Source organism: Ambystoma mexicanum, chromosome 6q (assembly GCF_040938575.1).
Source record: "Ambystoma mexicanum isolate Mex_15411 chromosome 6q, UKY_AmexF1_1, whole genome shotgun sequence".
NCBI lineage: Eukaryota > Metazoa > Chordata > Amphibia > Caudata > Ambystomatidae > Ambystoma > Ambystoma mexicanum.
The window spans coordinates 108,730,806-108,742,090 of NC_090937.1; the positions used below are offsets into that span (position 1 = coordinate 108,730,806).

General features: G+C 42.8%; 1 pseudogene; it reads right to left on the bottom strand.

Annotated features, from left to right (window-relative positions):
* Positions 1–3,488: 3,488 nt before the first annotated feature.
* On the bottom strand, positions 3,489–5,245 carry LOC138515810 (beta-enolase pseudogene; annotated as a pseudogene).
* Between the last annotated feature and the right edge of the window lie 6,040 nt (positions 5,246–11,285).

The window sequence follows — 11,285 nt, forward strand, 5'->3', positions numbered from 1 at the left end:
AACTAACAGAAATCAATCTCCTGAAAGATACTGGAACACGCTTAATCAGGTCGAGTTTAATCATTACCGGCCCACACCACAAAGAGATTAATTCAGAGACATGGACAGGTTTCAATGCTTAGAGGCCTAGGTTAAAATGCTGTCTGAGTAAATAGGAAAATTCTGCGTAGTTCAAAAGCAACAGCCAAGTGAAGTTGTAAAAGGTCATAGGAGGGATTTTGTACCTAGAAACAACAAGTGACATCACTTCTGCCATGATGAAAACACAGATTCCCATGAATCACCTTTGAATAAAAAAACTGAATTGCTTGCCGATTTAAAAACAAGAAAAAAATGAATGAAAAACAGACAGGGAATTATAACACGCACAAAAAGGGAGTGCAGCTTAACTTGGAATTAAAACAGACCATTCAGGTGTGTGAAGATAACGAGCAAAAAAGGGAAAATGAACAAGAAGAACCCAAAGAACAGTGAAGCAGATAAAAAAAATATCCAATATGACAAAAGCCAGATTGAAATCTCTAGCTTTCGGGTATGTGACTCAGTCTTGGAACTTGGAATTCAAATCGGGAAAGGGGGATGCACCCCTCAGCTATGCCTGCAGAATTATTTGGTCTCACCTGCTGTTTGCAGAAAGCATGGCGATTGCGAGCTATGCTCAGGACAAATGTGGAGGGTGGGGTCGAGGTGTTGCTAATGAACTAATATTTACTTCTGGCAACAGAGGGCCCGGCTGTTTGACCAAGCTACATTTTATTTTACCTGTATATTAATTTCGTGTTTTTCGGATGCATTTATTTCAGATTGTACATAATGTATTAATGTGATGGTTTTATGCCTGTACCAATCTGAAATAAACTTTGAACTTCAAATTAATTAATCTGCGTTTTTAAAGCACTTCTGTCAAAGTTCTGGACATATTTCAATTAAAAGCTTACATAACCAAAAGAGTAACCAAAAATCAATCATGTAAAAAGTGTAATTGAAGAAGTGAACAGATGAACGTTAAGAGCGCAATGGCAGAAAGAAAGAGGCAGTGCACAACATACAGACAAAGGAAGGGTAATACAGAATTTAGGAGCACGGAGTAAGTGTGCAAGAGCGAAAGCAAGAGTCGTCAGAAGTAGTATGAGCAACAGCCTAAAAAACGTAGAAAAAAAAGATAGTGTACGAGTTGGTATAAGGACTGATATGAAGAGGGATAATACCACGAATGACTTTAAAGACAGAGGGAAAGAGAGAGCGACAGAGAGAGAGAGAGAGACAGAGAGAGAGAGAGAGAGAGAGAGACAGAGAGAGAGAACAAAGATAGAGGGTAATATTTAAATAGACTGAAAAGGAGCCAGGATCTAGCCGGGAACAAACAATAGTAAAGGCAGGAGAATACCCTGGTAAGAATTAAAGTTTTAGTAGCAGAAAAGGTAGGACATTCACACATTTTACAAATGTTATGAATCTGAACGCTAAGGGAGTGAGCAAGACTAGAAATGGGAAGGGTCTAGGATCATATCAATTTTTCTGTGCAGAATAAGAGAGGGGATAGGGTCAGGGTGAACAGTAGATGAATGAAGAGAGTAATCGTGGGGAGATGAGGCAGAAAAAAAGAGTACCGCCATTTTGAAATGACTGAGATTAATAGAATCCATCCATGTCCCATACACCTACAGCCACAAGATGGCGGTTATACGTCCATACACTAACCATGGAATCCAGTGAACACACATTTGTGCAAAGCAGATTTTAGTCATCTTGTACACTTTTCCGGTTTTCTCACCTATTCCTTACCCACAACAACACATTTCAATCATCTTGAGTGAGTGACGTTACTCGCCCATCTTAGAATGCTGTCCCCATACAGTTTTAATGTATTCTTCCTCTGGCTAGACGTGCCTTTTGCTCCCACGTTTTCCTATTAAATGCACGGTAACAGAATTGTTTTAATGATAAAAGATATGGGGAATTTTCAAGGGCCCTCAGGGCTGCGACCAGCTTCGTTATTGGTGATTGCTGTGCACCCGGGGGAGCGAAGGTAACACACTGCCCAGCATGCCCGTCGACCTTCGCTGCCATGTGCATGTCAGGTCACTCATGTTATGCAGAAACCATAAGCATCACAAACGGAGTAGGAGCAGGGATTAAAGAGTTCATTACTTTATTTAAAAAGTCCAATGCAATTTATTCTTGCATACCTACTTTTAAGGGGAAGGTCAATTGAACTACATTTGTTTATTTCACTTTAAGATATATCTTAACTTACTGTGTATTCTTGTGTGCCAGCTTTTGATTTTCGTTAAGGGGGCAAAGTGTCCAGTGCATATGTTATTCTTACAACCAATGTTTTTTTTCCCTTTCCTGTGCTGCCTAAATGCAGTTAGTTGGGGTTGTGCAATGTATAACAACATTCACTGCTGCTTAACCAAAGTGTGTGATCCTTGGCAAATAATGTAATCTCACTGTTCATTACCAACAGAAACTGTGAGTTCTCAAAGTGTGCCGTCTTTTAGACATATCAATACCACTTTCAAAACAGGTCAAAATCAGTCTATGATTGATGACCTTCTTTGAGCGATGGGTTGAAAGTGTTTTAACATATAGGGCCTCATTACGACCCAGGCGGTAAGTTACCGCCTGGGCCGTGACTTTACCACCATGGCGTAAACTACGTTTACGCCATGGTGGTTGGCGGACTTACCGCCCCATTCCGACCTAGGCGGGGCGGTAAGTCCCCAATCCCCATTTACCCTTCCCCATTCCCATTTTTGCCCCATAGGGCATAATGGGAGTGGGGAAGGCGTTAATTACGCCACCGTAAATTACGGTGGCGTAATTAACTCCATGGTCCCTTAGCGCCATGGATTTCAACACCTGCTAAAAGCAGGTGTTAAAAGCACCATGGCGCTAGGGGACCTCGTAATCAGGCGGTAAGGGTCGGCGCTGTTAACGCTGCCGTAAACCCCTTACCGCCTGAGTTGTAATGAGGCCCATAGAGTTGGCACGGCCAAAATACGTGACCACTGGGCATGCCCAAAGGCCATGGCTATTGGTATGGTAGTGTTTTACAATGGAAAAAGGGCCAGTGGCATGGAAAACATCTATGAAATAACAGAACTCCTGAAATTCAATGAAAAAATGTTAGCTAATGATCACTTATTGTAAGAAACTGATAACAACAAAAGCCCTGAAATTCAACGCGTTGGGAAACTCAGGACCGGCTTAACTCAGTGCATTCCCATTGCAAAGCCAAAGAGCATGTATATATTATAAGAGAATGGATTTACAATGTCATGTAAAATGGCATAATGTGGATATAGTGTTTTTTATTTTTTTTATTTTTTTAGATACTTCATCTTTATTAGTTTTCGGATACCAAATATAGATCATGTGTGCACTTGGACAAAGACAGGCAGCCAATCGATGACCCATGTCAAGATGCATGTGTGACAAATGCAAGCATGTGTCGGGAGGCCATATGTGTAAAGCAATTGGCAAATTAAACTGAGTGGAGTCAATGCACGTGAAATTCGCTTCCGCAACTTTGCCAAGTCTTTCTGCAGAGGTCTCATGCCCCACAGGTCTTCGGAAAGATGGCCACAAAGCTTGCCAAGGCCAACATGGGTTGGTGTAGAGAAACATGACGGCATGGGATGGCAAAGTAATCACCAGTGACCAGGTAAGTCCAGCAACACTAAACTAATCTGGTCTCAAAGGATTAGGCAACCTCTTCTAAGACACATTGAATGCCTCGATGCAGAGAAAGCGTAGCCAATGACTTCATTGGAAAGGGTATGGACTACTGGCAATGACTGGGTCACATGGGGTCAGGTCTCCAGATATTCTTGAGACAATGGGTCACCACCTTCGAGAAGTAGGTAGCTCTGGGTCCCAGCAATTACTTGGCTCGGGGGTTTCTAAATTCAAGTCCTGCGAAGATAGCGGCGCTTCCCAGCTCTTCCGCAATCCTCATTAACTGGTTGTACTTGGACAGTCCCTCTGATCTGCAGGGGGCGCCAGTCCTAATCTGTCCAGTGCACAGCCCAACCACCAAGTCAGCAATGAAGGTATCCTCTGTCTCACCAGAGCGATGGCTCACCATCACACCCCAGCCATTGGCCTGAGCCAGCTTGCATGCCTGGATGAATTCTGTGACAGAGCCGATCTGGTTCACCTTCAGCAACAGGCAGTTGCAAGCCTTCTGCTCCACCGCCTTCTGGATGCGCTTCGGGTTGGTGAGAGTCAAGTATTCCCCAACAATCTGGATGTTGACATGGGATTGAAAGCTCTTCCAGGTCTCCCAGTCATCCTGGTCAAAGGGGTCCTCAATGGACACCACTGGATAGTTCTTGATAAAACTCTTGTACAGGTCTCCCAGTTTCTCGCCAGTGATGTAGCGGCTGGGGTCGTCGGGGGACTTGAGGTCCAGATCGTACTTTCCATTGCGGTAGATCTCGGAGGCAGCTACGTGAATGCCAATCACGATCTGATCAGGGTAGCGGCCTTCTCGATGGCACACTTCAAGAGCTCAAGGCTTCATTGTTCTCCAGGATGTTCGGGGCAAAGCCACCCTCATCTCCCACATTGGTGGCGTCCTTGCCATACTTGGCCTTGATGACATTCTTGATGTTGTGGTAGACCTCGGCTCCAATGCGCATGGTCTCCCGGAAGGAGGACGCGCCAACGGGCAGGATCATGAACTCCTGCATGGCCAGCTTGTTGCCGACGTGGGACCCGCCGTTGATCACATTGAAAGCCGGAACGGGCAGGATGATCTCTGCGTTTCCAGCCAAGTCAGCAATGTGGCGATACAGCGGGACGCCCTTCTCAGCTGCACCGGCTTTGCAGACTGCCAGAGACACTCCCAGGATGGTGTTGGCACCAAACGTAGACTTGTTCTCGGTTCCATCCAGTTCAATCATGAATTTGTCAATTTTCTCCTGGTCCACCACGCTAAATTTCTTTGCCAAGAGCGCTTGGACAATGGTCTGGTTGATGTGGTTAACAGCCTTCTCCACACCTTTTCCCAGGTAGCGGCTCTTGTTGCCATCACGCAGTTCCAAAGCTTCGTAGATTCCAGTGGAGGAGCCGCTGGGAACCGCTGCACGGAAAAGGCCTTTGGCAGTGTACAGGTCTACCTCCACGGTAGGGTTACCGCGGGAGACCAGGATCTCCCAGGCATGAATCTTCTGGATGGACATGCTTCCTGCGTCTCTGCTGGGCCGGGGCGCTCTGGCAGACTGAGACAGATGACAAGGTGTGGATATAGTGTTATATGTGAAATCAACGAGAACCCAATGGACACGGCCAGAGTCCATGCCCACTGGCCAGGTCTGAACACCAAGGCTAGGGGTCTGGTAGTGATTTAAAAAATACAGTGGGCATGGATAGTCCTTCAATCACAAACCCTGACCTTGGACAGCCGCTGCTGTCTCTATGCTGGACTCTATGCTTCAAGCCATGACGCCACGTACCCTGTTTCTGGCCCTACTGTGGGACTCTGTTTGTCCTTTATTGCCATTCAACTCTCCTTCTCCCTTTAATCTTACTCTGGGTGGTGGGATACGACTCTTGGAGATAGTGGGTCTCCTGTACCTCTCACTCCTTCATACTTATAATTCTGAAATCATCTTTTACCAAAAAAAAAATGTTCACAAGTAGTCATATGATGTATGTGTAGCTGCTGACTATTTCTCACAATGTACTCATTGTTATGAAGTATTCTAAAATACTAAAATCACATATGTCGAATTGTAATGGTGGTCTAAGTATGTGCAAGTACCCAGAGTGATATTATGTCTGATGATGCCATCAGTTAAATAATCATTATCTTATATTATGTTGTTATTGATGGCACCAGTGATGTCATCAGTGATGGCATCATTGAACTCATACATGATGGTATTAATGATCCAACCACAATATGACAACATGATGACATCATAGTCAAAATTCCAGATGACATCACTGATGACAACAATGCTGACAATACTAATTACATCATCCATGAAGTCACTGATGACATCACTGATGGAATCACTGATTACATTACAACACTAACTGGACATGGCAGTGGCAAATTACTTCTGGCCATGTCCACTGTATATTTTAACACAATAAGGGGCCACTGTAAACTGTGATGTCACAACTGTAGTCTTAGGCTGTGCAACAGGGAGCATGAAGTTAAGGTGGCATTAGATGCATTTCAGTGGTTTTGTTGTGTGAAGTTCTTACCTTAACATCCCTGCAACTAAAGTTTTTTTTCTTGAAGAAAAATGTTTTAAAAATATATATAATATATATTATAGGACGACAGTCACCACCCTATAGTTAAGGTAAGTCGGACTCCATGGAAAGCCCTCAAAATTCTATCATCAATGATTTTTGATTCCAGTAACATATTTGACCAAAATGTTTAAAGTCATTAGGGACTCACAGGCCCTCTGAGACTGCAAAGTGTCTTTACGTTTTGTCAAAAAATTAAAATGTTATTAAGAAATGAAAAAACATGTTTTTCCAAAGGTTGAGGCCTACTTCCCATTCATTTTCCCATAGACAAACAAGGTAAATGTTTGGCAAAATGCACAGCCAAAACCGCTTGACAGATTTGGTCCTGGTCCAAAACAACTTGGGCATGAAGCGTTGACTGCGATCCATTCATGGTTTGGGGTTATTCTGAGCAGTAGGTATGTAAGTGATGCCCCTTCTCAAAAATAGATAGCTATATTTCGGTTAAATTACCAAAACTGCTTTTTTTTAGAAATGAAACGACATTCATCTTGTGTTTCTCGCGATGCGAGAGATAACCGCGGTTATAGCGGAGGATAACAGGAACAGAAAAGTAGTTAAAAAGGTGTTTGCAGGTTAAAATAATTCCAAATGACATTAGTCTAGATGTGTGGAGGTTGCTGGAGGAAACCAGGTGAAATTTAGGAGTGATAGGAGGTCCAGGGACTGATTTTGCAACGAAAAGCTTTCTATAGCTGTGGCTTTAGCCTTGACTAGCCAACATTGGGTATAGTTAGGATTGCAGGATGTTAGGTGTAGGTGGCTGGAACAGAGGAGAAAATAGCAGTAGAAGAGAGTAACACAGACATGCTCTTGTACAGTTGATACCAGTGCACAGATTATAGGGCATAGGTTTGTACATTTTGATGCAAATTAGCATTCCTATAGAGTTCCTTCACATTTTTGTAATGGAATCGGATGAGTTGCTGAATAAAATTAGAGGTTGCAAATGTTTGGAATGGTTTATTTGAAGCTTCCATCTGCAACAGCTTACAATACGAAACACACTGAACTTCTTTAATGTTCTTCTTACTCTATTTCTACTTGACAAAGAAATACTGGCAGCTGTCAATGACAGTTTTCTGGACATACTCTTTCTTCCATGAAGTGAAGGCAAATATTTAGCAAACTCATGCACATCTTCATAACTTTCTTTCATTGTCTTTTCTTCTCTGTGCTGTGCAGGTTTCCAGTAAGGTCTGAGTAAGTGATTCACATATTCTACAAGAAAGTGACAATGTCCAATGCAGGCTGTTTTGGAAGGAATTTTATTAATGTGAAAACTCCTATTATCTAAAACAGAAATAGAATGTTTTTTCTGGTGCAGATTTCCCCAATAAATATAGGTGCACTATGGGCTTCAGCAACGCAATTTCAGTCCACAATTAATATTTGAAGTATGGGTGCCTACTCTTTTCATGAACTTTTTTCTGTTTTTATTTCAATCAGGGGATAAAAGAATTGCCACTAAAAAATAATGTATATATATCTGTAGTGGCAGCAATTGATTTGGTGTTCGGAAATAGCTCTTCTGTAACCATGTAGGGAGCGATCTCACACCATGATGCTCATATTTCAAACACATTACTCGTGCAGATTGGGTATAGATAGGATAGGATATTTGCAAGGAACTTGGAGTTGGTCACCCTGAGTTACCTGGGGGCAACCAGACGTGGACTCCCTGCTCACTGTGCTCAGAGAGGCACAGCTTCACCTCATTGATGAGGCCCAAAAAGGCTGAAACACGTGTATGGGGTTGCTGCTGGTACTCTTGTTCAGAGAGGAATTGCCATAGCATTTTGGTGCTGGACTGCCCATGTGGGCGGGACAAAGACTGATATGCAAATGGATATTTCCCATCTGTGAAAGGTACAGTGAGCAAAACGCGTGTGCTGCAAACTCTCATCTCAGAACAGGTTATCATGCCATGTTCTTTCTGGAGAGGAGCACCTGCTACCTTTTTTGAAATATTTGCAAGGAACTTGGGGTTGGTCACCCTAAGTTTCCTGGGGGCAACCAGACGTGGACTCTGTGCTCACTGTGCTCAGAGAGGCACAGCTTCACCTCACTGATGAGGCCCAACAAGGCTGAAACACGTGTATGGGGTTGCTGCTGGTACTCTTGTTCATAGAGGAATTGCCATAGCATTTCGGTGCTGGACTGCCCATGTGGGCGGGACAGAGACTGATATGCAAATGGATATTTCCCATCTGTGCAAGGTACAGTGAGCAAAAAGTGTGTGCTGCAAACTCGCATCTCAGACCAGGTTATCATGCCATGTTCTTTCTGGAGAGGAGCACCTGCTACCTTTTTTGAAATAGGATAGGAGGTGGTTGGGTGGATGTGGCTGGAACAGAGGAAGCAATACAAGTGGAAAAGAGTGATGCAGATGTGCCTGTATACAGCAGATACCTGTGCACAGATTATAGGCCAAGGGTTTGTACATCTTGATGCAAATTAACCTTGCAGTACGGTTCCTGGACATTTTTGCAAGTGCATCGAATGGTGTGTTTTATCAAATTAGAGGTTGCAAAAGTTTAGGATGGTTTCTTAGAAGCTTCCATCCGCAACAGCTTACAATAGGAAACACACTGAACTTCTTTAATGTTCTTCTTACTATTTTGCTACATGGCACAGAAATACTGCCAGCTGTCAGTGACAGTTTTCAGGGCACACTGGTTCTTCCATGGAGTTAAGGCGAATATTTAGCATACACATGCACATCTTCATAACTTTCTTTCATTGCCTTTTCCTCTCTGTGCTGAGCAGGTTTCTGGTAAGGTCTGAACAGGTGTTTTACAAATTCCTCAAGAAAGGGACAATGTTCAATGCTAGCTGTTTTGCAAATTCCTTTTATGAAGAAAAGAAATAGACTGTTTTTTCCGGTGCAAATTGCACCAATAAGTACAGACGCACTATCAGCTTCAGCCACAATTATACCAAAAACTGGTGAGGAAAATGTAAAATAACAAAATGGATAGCATTAAAAAGACAATGCCACATATAATGTAAAACAAAAGAAAGACAAACTGAACAAATGAGAAGACAAGGGAAAAGAGTATTAGTGTAAAAGTGGGTAAAAAGTTAAAGGGTTAAAGCACCAAAACACCATGGCTAGTAGTATGGTAGTGTTTTAAAATGGACAGTAGGCACGACCAAAGGCAGTGCCTATTGGCCATTGCTGAAGGCCATGGCTAGTGGTCTGGTAGTGTTCTGAAATATACAGTGGGCACAGCCATAGGGCATGACAACTGATCTTGTGTGAAAGAAATCTATGGAATTAAAAAACCATTGAAATTCAAGGAAAAAACTTTAGTTGCAGGGACGTTAAGGTGAGAAATACATTGTAAAAAAAACCTTGAAATCCAAGGATGAGAACTTAACCCAACAAAACCTCTGAAATTCAGCTAAAGCCACCTTAACTTTGCGCCCCCTGTTATGCAGCCTATGACCACAATACTATCAGAGATCACATCACTGATGACATCAATAATTACATTTCAACAGTAACCAGCATTAAGGATGGCCTTCAACCATGGTCAGTGTGCATGGCCAAATATATTTTAACACATTAATGGGCACTAATCATGACCTTCAGTCATGGAGACTGGTCACAGTCTTCACCCAAGTGTACTGTATATTTTAAAACACGAATAGGCCACCAACCATAGATGTTGGCAATATATGCATGCAGGTATGCCCAAGCACAAGGACGTGTTCACGTCTAAATAATTGAGCAATCGATTGGTTTGATGAGAAGACCGGCCTGCATGTGGCTGTAGCTGTGTTGAGGAAACGTCCAATCAATTTGAAAGTTGCATTGACGCGGGTACACAGCTTTGCGACTGTTCTTTGACAGCAAATCAGATCACGGGCTGCTGTTACCCACCTACCTGCATCAACAAATAGACCAATCACACGCTGTGGTTAATTGATGCAGCTATCGGCCTGACGTGATATGTGTCGAAAGGGCCCAATCAGACGTTGTGCTTCTTCAACCCGGCTACACGTCTTCATGCCTGTTGCGCCAGCCAATCAGATCACATGCTGCGGTTACATGCCTACACATGACTCCTGGTTGTGACAACAAATGGACCAATCACTCTTTGTGATGTATTGATGTGGATACACCCATGCCTTGTGACCAAATCCACACGTTTGAAATGACCTAATCTGATGTAGTGCTTCATTGACGTGCCCACGTGACTTTGTGCCTGCTGTTCAAGCCAATCACAATGCACGCTGTGGTTACATGCCTACATATGACTTGTGTCCTTGTCGACAACGGACCAATCATACGATGTGTTTTCTCAATGCGGCTACACCCACCCCATATGAATTAATCTGCATGTGCAGAATGGCCCAATCACAGATCTTGTTTCATTCATGCAGGTACTCATCTTCATGCCTGTCACATAAGCCAATTAGATCAAGTGCTGCGCTTGCACATCTACACATTTTTCACATCGGCAATGACAAACGGCACAATCACAGGCCGGGAGATAATCATGCGGCTATGTCCACACTGTATGGCGAGATCCATGCATGCAAAAGTGCACAATCAATGCGTAGCCACGGATAATCAACACACACACACACATTAAGTTCATATTGTTTATTGCTATCAGTGCTTGTTAGTGTAAATTTATTCAAGTAACTGCAAGAACTTTTGGCACATTAACCCTTTAATTATTTCTCCTTTTTACCCACATTTAACCTAATCCTCTTTTTCCCTTATCTTGTGATTTGTTCAGATTGTCTATTTTTTGTTTTATTTTTTATTTTTATTTTAAACGTTTTCATTTTTTTTTTGCATGTCTTTTTAGTGTTGTCATTTTTGTTGTTTTATATTGTCCTCCCAAGTTGGACATTTCAACACGTCGAACCATGAGCACAGCAGCAGCAGCAATGACGATGTCATCTGGGTCCCCAATCCATAACACACAGGAAGAAAGCCTTAGGTATAAAAACACCTGCAGACATTTGGAGATATTTGAAGGTTATGG